Here is a 16361-nt window from a genome sequence, read left to right as displayed (position 1 = left end):
AGAGACATAGAAAAATGTGATTTGATAAATAGGAACAGAACAAGAAAAGGAGAAAACTTGATATTTCAGCATAGCTTTAGAGGTGGTCCATGTTAATTGTTATGTTCAGTCTCGACACGATGCTGCTGCACTGACATGCAAGAAAACAGTGGTTTGCGGTTGCATCAGAGAAATAATTTAGATTTATTAAAGGATTGAATGTAAATGCCTCGGGAAAGCATAGAGAAACAAGATGGGGAAACATGAAAGATATTGTAAAAATAGGAGCAAAAGAAAAAAATATCAGAACAAAGGAGTGGTGAGGTGGTGGGGATAGAGGAAATGTATCAGGACAACCTTATAATTAGAGCTGGTAACAACTCAGAGTTTCTGCCTCATGGGAAATTTTAACATTTTGAATTTAGTTTTTGTTCCAAATGGAACAAATAGATGTTTTTAAAAAGTTCCTGAAAAACAGAAATGCTGGAGAAAAAAGTTTGAGAGAAGTTTAGACGTGTTTGAAGTGTTTCAAAATTAAGTTTCCTGTTCTATTTTATTATTTTTTACATCATTTCATGACATCAGTAGCAATAGTGCATTATATTACACAACTTGAAATAGTATGGCACTTTAAAATAATATGAGAATGTTACAATAGTAACAGGATACACTTTGATCTAAAAACAAGGTAAGAGGAGATTACTAGTGGAGTTCCTCTGGATCAACCTTGTGAGCAATATTTTTTATTAACACCCTTTGCACAAAGAGAACGACTATGCAAATAAAATATGAAAGGCATCATCAATACAGAGGAGGATTGGAATATTATACAAGAAGTTCTGGATGACCTTGAAAACTGGCATGGCAGAAGTGGGATGAATTCAATAGTGACCTTTCACTTTATACTTACGGTCTAACAATAAGAATTTCTGCTACGAGCTGGGGGCTCATCAGTTGGAAGAGACAGAGGAGGAGAGAGACCTGGGTCTGTGGGTTGATCACAGGATGACTAGGAGCCACCAATGTGATATTGCTGTGAAAAAGGCAAATGTGCTCCTAGGATGTATTAGGTAAGAAATTTCCAATAGAGATTGAGAGGTGTTTATGCCAAAGGTCAAGGCACTGATAAGACCTCATTTGGAATACTGGTCACCCATATTAAAAAAAGATTAATTTAACCTGGAAAAGGCCTAGAGAAGAGCTATTAGGATGAGCAGGGAAATTGAGGGCCTATTTTATGAGAGGAGACTGGAAGAGCTTGACATGTTTACTCTAGCAAAAAGAAGATTTGGAGGGAATATAATTGCTCTTTATAAATACATTACCGGGGTAAATATCAGAAAAGGTAAAGAGCTATTTAAGCTAAAAGACAATGTTGGCACAAGAACAAATAGTTATAAACTGGCCATGAACAAATTCTGGCTGGATATTAGAAGGTGGTTTCTAACCATCATAAGGGTGAGGTTCTCGAACAGCCTCCCAATAGAAGTTGTGGGGGCAAATCATTTATTTAATTTTCAGAGAAATATGTTCAAATTTATTAGTTCAATTATAGGGTTGCTTGTTGTGGCAATGAGGGGGGTTCAGCAGTCTGGGGGCTCACTTCCAGTTTATGTCTTATGTTCCTAAAAGTTCATGCTTCAGGGTTTCAGCTGGCCATCTGTGGGGGCCAGGAAGGGATTTACCACCAACAACAATGTATTAGATAGTTTAATCTCCTTCCTCTGAAGCATCAGTGATGGACGTAGTTGGAGATATGACATTGGACGGAGAGGGCTAGGGCTCTGAAGTGGAATCAAGCTTTCTCTCTCAGGTGTTTGGCTGGCGGGTTCTTGCTCACATGGTCAAGGTCCAACTGAGCAATATGTGGGGTTGGGAAGGAATTTCCCATAGGTAAGATTTGCAGTGAGCTGATGGGGGTTGGTGTTGCCTTCCTCTATATTATGTGTATAATATCATGTAGCATGTTATGCACTACTAATGATCTAAAAATAAATATAACCTAAAATAGAAAAAGAAAATTTTGAAACAAATTTCATTCTGAAACCAAATTTCAGTGTTTTCCTTTCTTGGGAAATTATGTCAAAATCAATATGATTTTGCAAAACAAAATCAAATAATCAATATGTCATTTTCTGACAGAAAACTGTTTTGAATAAACATTTTCTGACCAGATCTATTTAGAATGAAAGAAGGAAATGAATTCCTCATAACCAGTTGATAAGAGTCTGGGAGGAAAAGGCACACTGAGTGGCTAGGAAAGAATATTTATGGATATCTTATGTCTGTTATGTTAGAGGTTTTTTTTTTAAACAGGTCTTTTCTCAGAGAAATGAAACCTAAAACCAAAACACACTTAACTTAAAAACAAACAAAACCCAAGTAATTCTATTCATTTGAGGGGGGGAAAGGCTTTTTTTTTTTCCTTTCAGGTACATTACCATTCTTTGAAAACTAGGTTCCTCTAAGGTATCCCAGTTGGGCACTCAAAACTGTTGCACCCAGAATCATGCTCACTTTTGAAAATCTTGGCTGTATGACATAAATCCTTTCTTGGCATATGGCAAGAGAGTAAAAGAGGATTTCTCATTATTATATGCACTGATGTGACTGTTTTAGAGCTGTGTTTTTAGTGTACATGTCAAAAAATGGAATGTTTTACCATGCCTATAGTTAGCTTTGGTGAACAAATCAAACTAGAGTGGAGAAACATCTCTTGATACCCATAAATGTTTTGTTGTGTTCAATCTCTGATATCTCTTTATATGGAGCTGTCTTCAGTAATGCACTGGCAGCTGCCCTTTTGATGCACTAATATGTTTAGAAATATCACAGGAAATTGCCATGCCGCATAGGTAATGTACTCACAGCTTTCTCATCCTTCAGCAAGCAAACCACTGGAAGAATCTGTAAGGGTATTGCCTCTTTTAAATTGCACACAATGAGCCAATTTTTTCCTGACTTCCGTTCCATTATATCAATAAAGTGAGAATAGAGCATAAGTCATGGTAGACTTTCTCCCATTGAAATGGATTTTTAGAAAAAGAGGGGACAAAAACATGAGTGAACTTCTCCATAGAATATAAAAAATCCTAAGCATCAAAATCACTTTTCATAAAGGAATTTATCTGGTTTATTCAGCAAAACAAACAGAAAAAAGAAAATCCTTTGAAATAGACATGTAAGCAATTTTTTTGGCAGAGGACATAGCTGAATTTGTCTTCCCTCATCCTTGTCCTCTTTACGAAATGAACAAGGGAAAAAAGGAAACTAGGAGGGACAATATTCTAGGCTTTTCCTCTGGAAAAAAACGAGTGCAGTGCACGGGCTGCAATGAGTTGGATTGTGCTATTTTAATACCTGTTGAAAGTTTCTCTACATCACAGCAACGTACTCTTGTTAATTGGAAAGCTCAATGTGACATAATAATTTGGCATAATAATAAAAGCAGCTGTAGTTGGTGAACTACTTCTGAACTAAGAACAAAGGTGTTGTCCAGCTAGCTCTAATCAACCAACAATCCTCTCAGGATCGACATAGAATCAAAATTCAGCTCTTACTCCCTGAGTATTCTAGGATGCATTTCATCAGGCCCTGGTGATTTGAAGACATCTAACTTGTCTAAGAAATTTTTGACTTGTTCTTTCCATAGTTTAGTCTCTGATCCTACCTCATTTTCACTGGCATTCACTATATTAGACATCCAATCACCACCAACCTTCTTGGTGAAAACTGAATCAAAGAAGTAATTAAGCACATCTGCCATTTCCACATTTTCTGTTATTTTCTTTCCCCCCTCATTGAGTAATGGGTCTACTCTGTCCTTGGTCTTCCTCTTGCTTCTAATGTATTTGTAGAATGTTTTCTTGTATCCTTTTATGTCCCTAGCTAGTTTGATCTTGTTTTGTGCCTTGGCTGTTCTAATTTTGTCCCTACATACTTGTGTTATTTGTTTATATTCATCCTTTGTAATTTGTCTGAGTTTCCACTTTTTGCATGACTCTTTTTTGAGTTTTAGATAATTGAAGATCTCCTGGGTAAGTCAGGGTGGTCTTTTGCCATACTTCCTATCTTTCCTACGCAGTGGGATAGTTTGCTCTTGTGCTACTATAAATAAGGAATGTCTGTAAAATGAGAAGTGGAGAACCTTAAGTACTAGCTATATGGAATAACTTTTGTCATTGAAACTGACTATAGAGATCTATTGTGGCTGTAGAATATGAGAGATTATACTTCCAGGATAACTAGGTTGTTCCTTGCACTGCAGTCATCTGACTTAACCATTTTACCAGGAAGTAAAAGTTCATTGGCAGACAAATAAGCTCAGGCTAAAAAAAAAAGGGGGGGGGAAATGTGACAGAATAAACTGTCATATGATTGAACACTGCCCCACCCCAAAAATCCTCTGAGTAACAGCCGTAGATGGTGGATTACTCCTAAAAAATAGAACTAAGGTGTAGTGTGACTGGCTCTAATCACCATCAATGCTTTCTGAGGCTGCTGGGAATAGGAGGGGGCTGGGTCCTGTATAAATTGGATCGAGATCATTCTGGGGTGGTGTCCGAAGGAGAGGCAACACCAGAGAAAAGCAACAGAGAGTCCTGTGGCACCTTTAAGACTAACAGATGTATTGGAGCATAAGCTTTTGTGGGTGAATACCCACTTCGTCAGATGCATGGGAAGAAAAGTTGAAGACTTGTGATGGAAACAGCATTGTCACCAATGAGAACGCCATTGGTATGTTCAACATTTGAGTGGTTTTTAGTGACCCACAATGTGAGTTGAAATGAAATATGTTTCTATTGGACAGTGTGATTTTGGACTCTGTGAACTTTCAGACTGTCAGTCAAGCAATGGAAATTACTGGATACATTTGAGGTTTCCTTTGACCAGGTAACTGTTCTTGTGACAGACAAAACAACAAATGAATAAAGGCCTGAGAGTGTGCTCATAGTCATTGTTTCAGAAAGTTGTGCATGTGACATTGTTTCTCATTTGTTAAACTTGGTTGGTGATGTGTAGTGTGAAAAGTTTGAAAAAGTAAATGCCCTGGTAGTCGCAGTAAAATGAGCATTTGCAGCCTATCCCGCTTGTAAAGCTCACTATTGTATAGACTTGGAGAATAAAATAAAGAGTCCATGTATTCTACTCATTTCAGGTATAACACACTGTACAGCTGGTTTAATGATGCTTTGTTTCACCTATCCCATGCAGAGGACAACATTTTATTTTTCAAAGAAGAGAGGGGCCGCTCAAGCAGCTTGGGAGTTGTAAATATCAATTTATGCCAGTCACCAGCAATTCTTGAACAGCTGAACATCCTGAAGAAGTGTGCAGTTCCTATCATGGATACTTTGATAAAATACAAAGATTCTGTGATATTGGTTACAAAATGTGAATGTGACATGTGTGACCACATAATCTGGGCAAAAAGCAGTGCAAATGAACGTGAGCATGCAATGAGCAGAGAAGCACTGCTTAACAGCATTGAAAAAATTGAAACAAAGTAACTGCTGCCAGATTTTGTCAGCCTGCAGCAGTATTTTTCAGTGCTTGCAGGGTATTTGACCAAAAATCAAGCAAAGTAACTCATCATACCTGAGAATGATGCATTTGAGGCTATTCCACTTTTTGAAGATAACAGTATCATTCAGCATGAATATGTCAACGCTGTCTATGAAATGCAATGTAAGAATGTTTATCAGTTTTGGAGAAATGAGGAAGAGAGTTTCCTAAAACTTGCTGTAATTGCTGTCCAGTGATTGACGTTGCCATTAAATAGAGTTGACAAAGAAAGTATTTCAGGATGACCACTGCTCCATCAAAGCATCAAACCATTCTATGCGCTAAGTCTTGTAGTAGAATATATTTTAAAATAAATACATAAATAAATAAATAAATAAATGTTACCATATTAGATTCCTGTCATTTTCTCTGGCTCTACATCTAAAAATGTGTCACTACAATTTACTTTATTTGCTAAGATTAAAAAAAAATGTTTACTTTTTTCTGTAGGAAGACTACTGGAGAGGGATTTAAGAGATTTAATATAGTATTTAAAGAGGGATAAATAGCTGAATTTTCAGACCCATAATTTTACACACTGCTTCCCCTTAAAAGAATGACTCTTACCATATTTACCATCACAGTTCCATTTCTTTCATTAAAAATATGTTGTGACAAATCTGCAGTCCTACTTCTACCTATCTCATTCTTTCTCTTATTCAGGGACTTAGGAGCTTTAGTTTAGGCACTTGTGTGTGAAAATTTTGACCCGTGTCCTTAATTTCTTTAAATTTTTATAACACTGTATGTTACAATATAAGCCAACTTTATATGAAATTGAGCGCATATTAACTCCCATATACATGTATTATGGAGTGTCTAGCACCCCCGATTCTACACACTGTACAAATAAATAACAAAGAAGGCAATCCATGCCCCAAAGAGCTTACAGTCTAGGTTTCAGACACAACAGATAGATAAGACAGACAAATGAAGTCAAGGTGGATGGTAGGTAAGATAACCAGACAAGCAACATTTAATAGAAAAGATGTCACTGCTTGCTACTTACCTAACCAATGTCTTGTGTCTTACTATCTAAATATTTTGTGCAATATATACATAGAATTGCATTTACTTAAATACAAAGTGACTTTCTAAACCAAGATCTTCATTAAAGAGGGAATATTTGGTCTGTTGATGCAAGTGTAAATGTATGGACAACCACTCTGCAACCACTCTGTAGCTTATCAGTTAAGAAACTGAGTGAATAATTGGCTCCTAAAGGCCAGTTTCCACAAAGCACCATTTTTTTTTGTATCGCAAGAAACAATATGCTATTTTTGCCAATAAAATATTAGTGTTGTAAGATATAGTTGTTTTATATTGTGTTATCATTGCAGTATATAGAGGATTTTACTTTTGATAGGCATTTTTTTTATTTAAATCACATTATCAAATTCTATCCTAGAATATACTACAGCAACCCATTCAAGCTAATGGGATTACCTAGTTGGAATAAAGGGCAGTATTTGACCCATATGTTTCATTTGACTAAATTGCTAATGTTGGGAAATTGTAATGGTCTGCATCCTAGATAAGAGACAGCACTAATTAATGTGCACTGCTATTAAATGAAAAGGGTCACTTGACGTTTTTTGTCTGGGAATTGGCTTGAGAATTTTGCTTGCACACAAAATATATGAAAATATCACAAAATACATTCCATCAATATTGGCGCCACCCCAGAATGGTTACTCATTGCCATGAATCATCTGTTTTATATATTATATAAAATCATCTGCACTACCTTGATTTTCACCACTCTGAAAAACAATAAAATTAGTGGGATAAGGCACAGAAGAAGTCTGACTGATGCATTTAGATCACTGAATGAAGAGGCATTTCATACATGCTTAAAGAAACACAGTCCAAACTAGCTGTCACATCAGCACATTTATCCTCATGCTTTGTTCTAACAGCAGTAGTTTCTCTCTTTGCACACTGGCATTTAAAAAAATCTTCCAAAAACAGATGTTTCAAAATAAATTGGTAGGAAAAAAAAAAAAAAAAACAATCATTGGCATAGGGAGGGGGGAATTGCTTGCTAACATCTTCTATGCCATTAACAACTTTTCAAAGTATGTTTGGAAATGGCTTCTTCACATATGGTCCAGTTCCAAAAAAATACCTGACTCACATATTTTCCCTCTCAATTATAACTGAAAGTAGGTTGACTGTAACTGTTCAGGGTAGTTAATTACCTCCTTCGGATATCTGATCAGTCTAAGATCTTTAAGGTGTGTGTGGTGGATGGCGGGGGGAGGGAGGAGTGTGTGATTTGTTATTTTTGTCATTTACTGTTCTTCCCCCTCCCTTCTTCAGGGCTGGTAAACTGCAGCGAAGTGCCGCACAGCTGCTAAACACAGGACTTGGAAACAAATTGAGTTGTGAGATTAAACACCAGGAGACAATTTGGATTTTTCAAATTTGCATGGCAAATGTAAACAGCCCCAAGATCTCATCAGCGCATCTTTGAGGGATCCTGGTGTGGTGGCTTTAAGTTGTTGTTGTTGCTGGGAGAGTCAATGATTTCCCTGTGAGAGAAACACAAAGCAAAACACTAGAACTGTAAGATAGCACACATGTATGTTCAGCATTTAAGGATATGTTAGTACATATTATGATGAACTCAGACTAAAAGGATATAAGAGAGGAGTGGAAGGCAGGTATATCAGCCTTAGAATGAGCAGGTTCCTGTTCCCTGGATAGCCAAACAAAGGCTACTCCAGGCCAATCAGTACACCTGATACCAATTAGCCAGTTAAGGTTGTTAGGCTAATGCCAGCACCTGACCCCAATTAACTGGCAAAGGGTCAGTTAAGGCTGTTAGGCTAATGGAGACAGCTGGGATCAATTAAGGTCTCACTCATACTGCTTAAAAGATCTCCTTTCCAGCTCTCTTGAGAGAGTGCAGGTAAAAGGAAAGGAAAGGAAAGGAAAGGGAAGGGAAGGGAAGGGAAGCATTGCTGAATCCTGAGGTAAGGGTGAAGCTGGGAAAAGGGGACCACAGGGAAGTGGCCCAGAGAATCAAAGCAGCATCAGTGGTGAAGGGAAATCTGCCAACAGCTCCTAGGATTAGGGTTCCTGGGCTGGAGTAGGGGGTAGGCCGTTTAGAGGGGAAGCAGGACTTGGTCTAGGAAAGAGGCCAAACTGCGTCTACTGAGCTCTACAGAGCAACAGAGACTGTGTGGTATTCCCCCTTCCCATCTCTCATACTGGCTGGTGATGAAAGTAACTCAATAGGCTGTGACTCTTACTGCTACACTGAATCTGCCCAGAAGTGTGGGACCCACCAATACAGGCTTGGAACTTTGTCACAATATGTACATGCACAAAAGCCACACATGCACTCTTGTATATGTTTGTGTGCATATGGTGTCTGTGTATAGCCAAAGTTTTCAAACCTGGTTGTCCAAGATTAGGCTCCTAAGTTAATTAACTTTTTTTCATAAATTCATAAATTTTGTTAAGGTGTTGACCATCTGCTGCTCATGTTCATTTCAAATGAGACCTGTGTCGACTTTTCACTTCTCAAAATCAGGCCACTCACATTTCAGTGCCTCAATATTGGTCTGGGGCCTTAACCTTAGGCATCTACATTTAAAAAATATTCTATAAAAGTATAGACAATTATAGAAAAAGATATAAATTTTGTCAGCTCCATTGACTTCAATGGAACTCTGACGATTTACACAGCTGAAGATCTTCTCCATCATATGTATTCACTGTAAAATATTTTAACATTTTACTTTTATAAGAGAACATTTACTTAAAAGGGCATATGAAAAGTTGCATTTAAGCACATAATCAGTGCTTATTTGTACTGGGGTTTGCCAGCACCTCTAGCTTTGGCAGTTCATTGCTCCAGCACCTCTGGGCTTGTCAGTTATGAAAGTAAAATATTTACTTGAGCCCCAGCACCTCTTCCATTACAAATTAAGCACTACACAACTTAATATTTACTGTTAGCTGTATTCTTAAATGTATCGTGCTCTTCAGTACATTTAGGTTTTCCTACAACACTTACTTAATATATTTAATTTTCTATTCAATTCCTAAAACAATAAAAAATAAACATTTAGCTTATGTATCCTCACAGCTTCTGAATTATCACTATGTAGTGGCAGCCCTTGTCAATGTTTACTGAAGATCACAATATATCCCAAGGCAATCGCTAATACTGTAAAAAGTATTAACCCAAGGAACTGAGGATACAGTTCAATAACAAAGTATAAATTCAACTTCTGATACCATTGTTTCTTAATATTTCACATGAAGACTATAACTACTATAGCTATCATACTTCAATAACATTTGCATTCTTTAGGGCAGAGATTGGCAACCTTTGGTACATGGCCCACCAGGTAAGCCCCCTGGTGGGCCAGGCCAGTTTGTTTACCTGCCGCGTCCGCAGGTTCGGCCTATCGCGGCTCCCACTGGTCACGGTTTGCCGTTCCAGGCCAATGGGGGCTGCAGGAAGCAGTGGCCAGCACATCCCTTGACCCATGCCACTTCCCGCAGCCCTCATTGGCCTGGGACGGTGAACCGGGTCAGTGGGAGCCGCAGTAGGCTGAATCTGCGGCTGCGGCAGGTAAACAAACCGGCCCGGCCCGCCAGGGGGCTTACCCTGGTGAGCGTGTGCCAAAGATTGCTGATCTCTGCTTTAGGGTCATATACTTAGTCTATTTTTTAAAAAAAACTAGCTCAACATAGTTGATATTTATATGTAAACTAAAAAAATAAGATTAATGAGCCAATATGCTTTCATCTAAGAAACATAATTCATCAGCTCCACTTCCATTAATATTTAAGATATTTTAAATAGGAAACAATATATTAAGGGATAATTAAAATGTTGCAACTCGCATGACAAGCCCTGGTTTGTGTGTTACTATAAAATATGTTTTGAGTACTCTGAGGGAAAAAATGTGATTAGGGTCACAAATTTGTGATGTCCTTGTGCTTTGTAAATTGTTTGTATAACTTATGTTTTACAAGCATTATCTTTTTTCATAGTTGTAGTTTTGACTTATCCATCAGAGGATCTCGATAAGTAAATATGTGGACTCACTTCTAATTGCATCATAACTTTTATACAACACTAATAATAATAATGGAGATATTAAATCACATTTCCAAAGAAGACTCAACAAAGCCTCCACGTGTGTAAGCACATATTTTGGCATACTGACATTTTTGCCCATAATGGAGACATCATAACAAACAATATTTTTACATACAAATTGATTGCAAGTGATTTTTGCAAATTCTATCATTTGTATGTGAATGACAGTGCTCAAAAGCTGTGTATGTGTGTAACCTTTCTTGGCTAATACCTGTATTGCATAGGACAAATGATACAGTTTGTTCAGTTCTATGATTTATGACAGAAAGGTTCCTGGACATCACACTGAAACATTTTGAAGAAAAAAAATATTTTGTTGAATTTGCAGAAGGAAAAAAAATGTATTTTTTTTCTAACTAGTTGTAGTCAATACATTTCCTTTACACAGGGAAAAAATTGAGACACCACACAGATATAACCAGTAAATCTATGAGGTTCCCAATAACTTAAATAATTCTGATTACTATAGACACTTACGCTTTGCTAAAGAAAGTTCCCTTACTTCATCAGTTATGTTGAATTCCCTAAAAGTCTTATTGTGTGACATGTTTGTGTCTTTAGGAAACAGATTTCACCATCCTCAGTGCTGGCGAGACCAAACAAAGCAATTCATTGATTGAAGATGAATTTCTGCCCCCAGAGTACTACTGAGTTTGCCCTCAGCTTTGGATGACTGGATGGGGGTAATTTCAAGTAATTAGCTTGCACAAAGTTGCTTTTGCACAAGTGGAAGCTGAGTTGAGGCACACTTGAAATCTTGAGCAGCTTTTTATTTCTATCCCCACCCATTCTACATTGGGGGGGAAAAGAAGACCTCTGCATGCCATATATCACAGATCATCCACATGGGCATTGCTTAGGATGCATGTGTTATATATCTGCACACTTTCCAGTGTTGTTTGGTACGTGTCTGTGGGGCAGGGAAGAGGGGTTAAAATATAATTTTGACAGTACAGAAAAAAGAGTACTTGTGAACGGTCCTGCCTTTTGAAGGCTGGTTGCAGGGAAATTTCCTAGGTTTCCCTAGGACTCAGAAGCACCTGAAGGAAAGTAAGTATTCATAGCCTAGACAGGGATGCAGTGGTCCCTGAACATAAGAACGGCCATACTGGGTCAGACCAAAGGTCCATCCAGCCCAGTATCCTGTCTCCTGGGAGTGGCCAGTGCCAGGTGCCCCAGAGGGAGTGAACCTAACAGGTAATGATCAAGTGATCTCTTTCCTGCCATCCATTTCCACCCTCTGACAAACAGAGGCTAGGGACACCATTCCTTACCCATCCTGGCTAATAGCCATTAATGGACTTAACCTCCATGAATTTATCTAGTTCTCTTTTAAACCATGTTATAGCCCTAGCTTTCACAACCTCCTCAGGCAAGGAGTTCCACAGGTTAACTGTGTGCTGTGTGAAGAACAACTTCCTTTTATTTGTTTTAAACCTGCTGCCCATTAATTTCATTTGGTGGCCCCTAGTTCTTGTATTATGGGAACAAGTAAATAACTTTTCCTTAGCTACTTTCTCCACATCACTCATGATTTTATATACCTCTATCATATTCCCCCTTAGTCTCCTCTTTCCAAGCTGAAAAGTACTAGCCTCTTTAATCTCTCATCATATGGGACCTGTTCCAAACCTCTAATCATTTTAGCTTCCCTTATACTGGCATTAGAAAAAGTTCAGATATCTTTTTTTCAGATGAGACCACATCTGTAAGCAGTATTCAAGATGTGGGCATACCATCAATTTATATAAGGGCAATAAGATATTCTCCATCTTATTCTCTATCCCCTTTTTTAATGATTCCTAACATCCTTTTAGCTTTTTTGACTGCCGCTGCACACTGCATGGACATCTTCAGAGAACTATCCACGATGACTCCAAGATCTCTTTCCTGATTAGTTGTAGCTAAATTAGCCCCCATCATATTGTATGTATAGTTGAGGTTATTTGTTTCCAATGTGCATTACTGTACATTTATCCACATTACATTTCATTTGCCATTTTGTTGCCCAATCACTTAGTTTTGTGAGATCTTTTTTGAAGTTTTTCAGTCTACTTTTGTCTTAACTATCTTGAGCAGTTTAGTATCATCTACAAACTTTGCCACCTCACTGTTTACCCCTTTCTCCAGATCATTTATGAATAAGTTGAATAGGATTGGTCCTAGAACTGACCCTTGGGGAACACCACTAGTTACCCCTCTCCATTCTGAAAAATTGCCATTTATTCCTACTGTTTGTTCCCTGTCTTTTAACCAGTTCTCAATCCCTGAAAGGATCTTCCCTCTTATCCCGTGCCAACTTAATTTACATAAGAGCCTTTGGTGAGGGACCTTGTCAAAGGCTTTCTGGAAATCTAAGTACACTATGTCCACTGGATCCCCCTTGTCCACATCTTTGTTGACCCCTTCAAAGAACTCTAATAGATTAGTAAGATATGATTTCCCTGTACAGAAAGCATGTTGACTTTTGCCCAACAAGTTATGTTCTTCTATGTGTCTGACAATTTTATTCTTTACTATTGTTTCAACTAATTTGCCCAGTACTGATGTGAGACTTACATGTCTGTAATTGCCAGAATCACCTCTAGAGCCCTTTTTAAATATTGGTGTTACATTAGCTATCTTCCAGTCATTGGGTACAGAAGCAGATTTAAAGGACAAGTTACAAACAATAGTTAATAGCTCCACAATTTCACAATTGAATTATTTCAGAACTCTTGGGTGAATGCCATCTGGTCCCAGTGACTTGTTAATATTAAGTTTATCAATTAATTCCAAAACCTCCTCTAGTGACACTTCAATCTGTGACAATTCCTCAGATTTGTCACCTACAAAGGATGACTCAGGTTTGGGAATCTCCCTAACATCCTCAGCCGTGAAGACTGAAACAAAAAATTCATTTAGTTTCTCTGCAATGACTTTATCATCTTTAAGTGCTCCTTTTGTATCTTGATCGTCCAGGGGCCCCACTGGTTGTTTAGCAAGCTTCCTGCTTCTGATGTACTTAAAAAAAAACATTTTGTTATTACCTCTTGAGTTTTTGGCTAGCTGTTCTTCAAACTCCTCTTTGGCTTTTCTTATTACATTTTTATATTTAATTTGGCAGTGTTTATGCTCCTTTCTATTTACCTCACTAGGATTTGACTTCCACTTTTTAAAAGATGCCTTTTTATCTTTCACTGCTTCTTTTACATGGTTGAGGCAATGCTCCTGCTAAAGCGGGAGAAGGAAGAGAAGGAAGCCCTTGGGAGAAAATCAGGGACTACTAGAGTTGCTGTGGCACCTTGCTGCTGCCACTGAAGTGAGGGAACTGAGGCCTCCCAAAGCTGGACAATTATATTCTGGACAATTTGGCCCCTGGCAGCCTCCACCTTTGGGGAGAGAAGTGATGTAAAACTATTTATGCCTCTCCCTAAACTATGCTGAACACCACTCTGATGCATCAGGGGATCTTGTACTCTATTAAAAATAGAATTACCAGCTTCCCAAAGACACAAATCCCAACAATGCTACAATGATTAGTGCCATCTAGATAGATAAAGAATTAATTACACTGAGTACAATACTGAACAGTACCATAAAGCTTTAGCTCACAAGATGCATTAAAGTCATATAGCTCCTGGAAAAATATCCCTCGGTTGTGCTATGGAGGAACTGCAGAATGTCCAACATCTTTCAGTAACCTAACTTTTACTATGGGGGAGAAGATGAGTGCTTGGAATTGACAGAGCATTGGGTAACCCTAGGGCTCTGTGCTTTCACCAACCCTGTTCTACCTTTACATCAATGACCTGCTAACAGAGTCACGAAAGTTCATTTACGCAGTCAACATCTGTTGCGGTACCCAGGCATAAAAATAGTCTCCAGTTTGTTACATCTTGATCACGCCAGCGCAACCTGAGTACTGAATATTTATCTGAATGGTCAGAAGGTGAAGCATGAAATAGAACCAGTCTACCTAGATGTAACCTTAGACCGCACACTGAGTTACCATCCTCACGTGAAGAAGACAGCAGCTAAAGTTAAGATGCGCAATAATCTTCTTAGCAAATTAGCAGGTTTGTCATGGGGTGCTCATGCTCCAAATTTGTGGACACCAGCTCTTGCTCCCTCATATTCGGTGGTGAGTACTGGGCACGAGTATGGAGCCCATCATCACACACCAAACTGGTGGATACGCAGTTACATGCTGCCATGCGCATCATCTCTGGCACCTTGCGTCTGACTCCACTCCCATAGCTCCCAATTCTGAGCAATATTGCTCTTCCTCATATCAGATGAGAGGTTGCCACTGGCAAGTTACTGGAGAAAGTACGCGCCAACTCAAGCCTGCCACCACACAATGACTTTTTAAAACCACCAGCTGCACGTTTGCCCTCATGTCGCCCATTATGGTCTCATCTGCCACACCATGATGTTAGGGTGAAAACACTCTGGCGAGAGGAATGGATATCTGTTATAATCCCCAACCAGTCCTTCATCGCCGACCCCACCATTTGCCCACCTGGTTTTGACCTGCTCCATTGCTAATGGTCCCTGTTGAACAGGTTCTGGACCAGGCAAGGTCTTTTGCAGCCAACTAGTGTCGCTGGGGCCTTCGTGACAGCCCTTTGTGCAGCTGCGGCTCAACACAGATGATGATACACATTGTTGATGAATTCCTGCTGACTAGGTTCAGCAGTGGCCTAGAAGAACTTCATCATGCCACTGAAGATGCCATCGCTTGGCTAGATGACTATGCACACACTAAATAATTAACCTCTACTAACACATATTGTTAGTAAAAGGCTTTGGGAAATCCCAGTAGACAATTTCAACTTGAAGCATGCACCACCTAACAAAAAGCACCTTCATTAGTGCCCTGAGTTGTCATTCTTTTATCCCATCTTTCATTACACATAGATCTGCTCAGCCAATTTTATTTTTCCCTGCGAATTGCACACCTATATGCACAAATATATGAAAGTAGTTTCTGTTGTAAAACAAATCAGAATTATTACTGTGTCCTTCAGTTCTTTTCTTACTGGCACAGCATGCTTTTTACTGAATCAGTGTGATAGTATTGAGCTGTTATGTGGCTGGCTGGAATGGAGCACAACTCTGTTGCTCTAATGAACTTGCAAAGAGTAGGAGTCCCATCGGAAAATTGGCTTTTGATCCCGTGATATTTGTAAACAGTATCTTAATCATACAAATGCAATTTCACCTTTCACACCAAAGGGTTAAATACAAGTTTCTGATAGAAATTTCCCCACCACCTGCACCAGCTATTATATTGCAGCTGTGTCAGCGGACAGGGGACTGTAGGGCTGATGTAGCAGAATAGCCGTAAAGATGCTCTAGATTCCTGGAAGCTTATACCAGCCCCCAACCAGATTAGAATGCCAAGGGCACAAAAATAGCACACAGCCACCTATGCATACCCGCAGACTTCAGCTCCTGGGGCTGCAGCACATAATCTCTGACAACAGTACAAACCCTCTGCTCCACTACGTTTTTCTAAAGAAGTTTCTTGTGTGGATTTCCCCCTCTCCATTTTCCTCTTATTCCCTTCTGTCCTTTTCATTTTTATCCTCTTTGCCTGCTCCCTTGTCTTGGTCCAGTGTTCTTTTTGCACTATTTATTACAGATGGTAAATTCCTAGTAGTTGGAACTTGAAAATTAGATCCAAATCAGGTCTCTGCCCCCCCCC

This window comes from Trachemys scripta, chromosome 1 (genome assembly GCF_013100865.1).
Source record: "Trachemys scripta elegans isolate TJP31775 chromosome 1, CAS_Tse_1.0, whole genome shotgun sequence".
NCBI lineage: Eukaryota > Metazoa > Chordata > Testudines > Emydidae > Trachemys > Trachemys scripta.
This window is presented reverse-complemented; position numbering follows the sequence as displayed.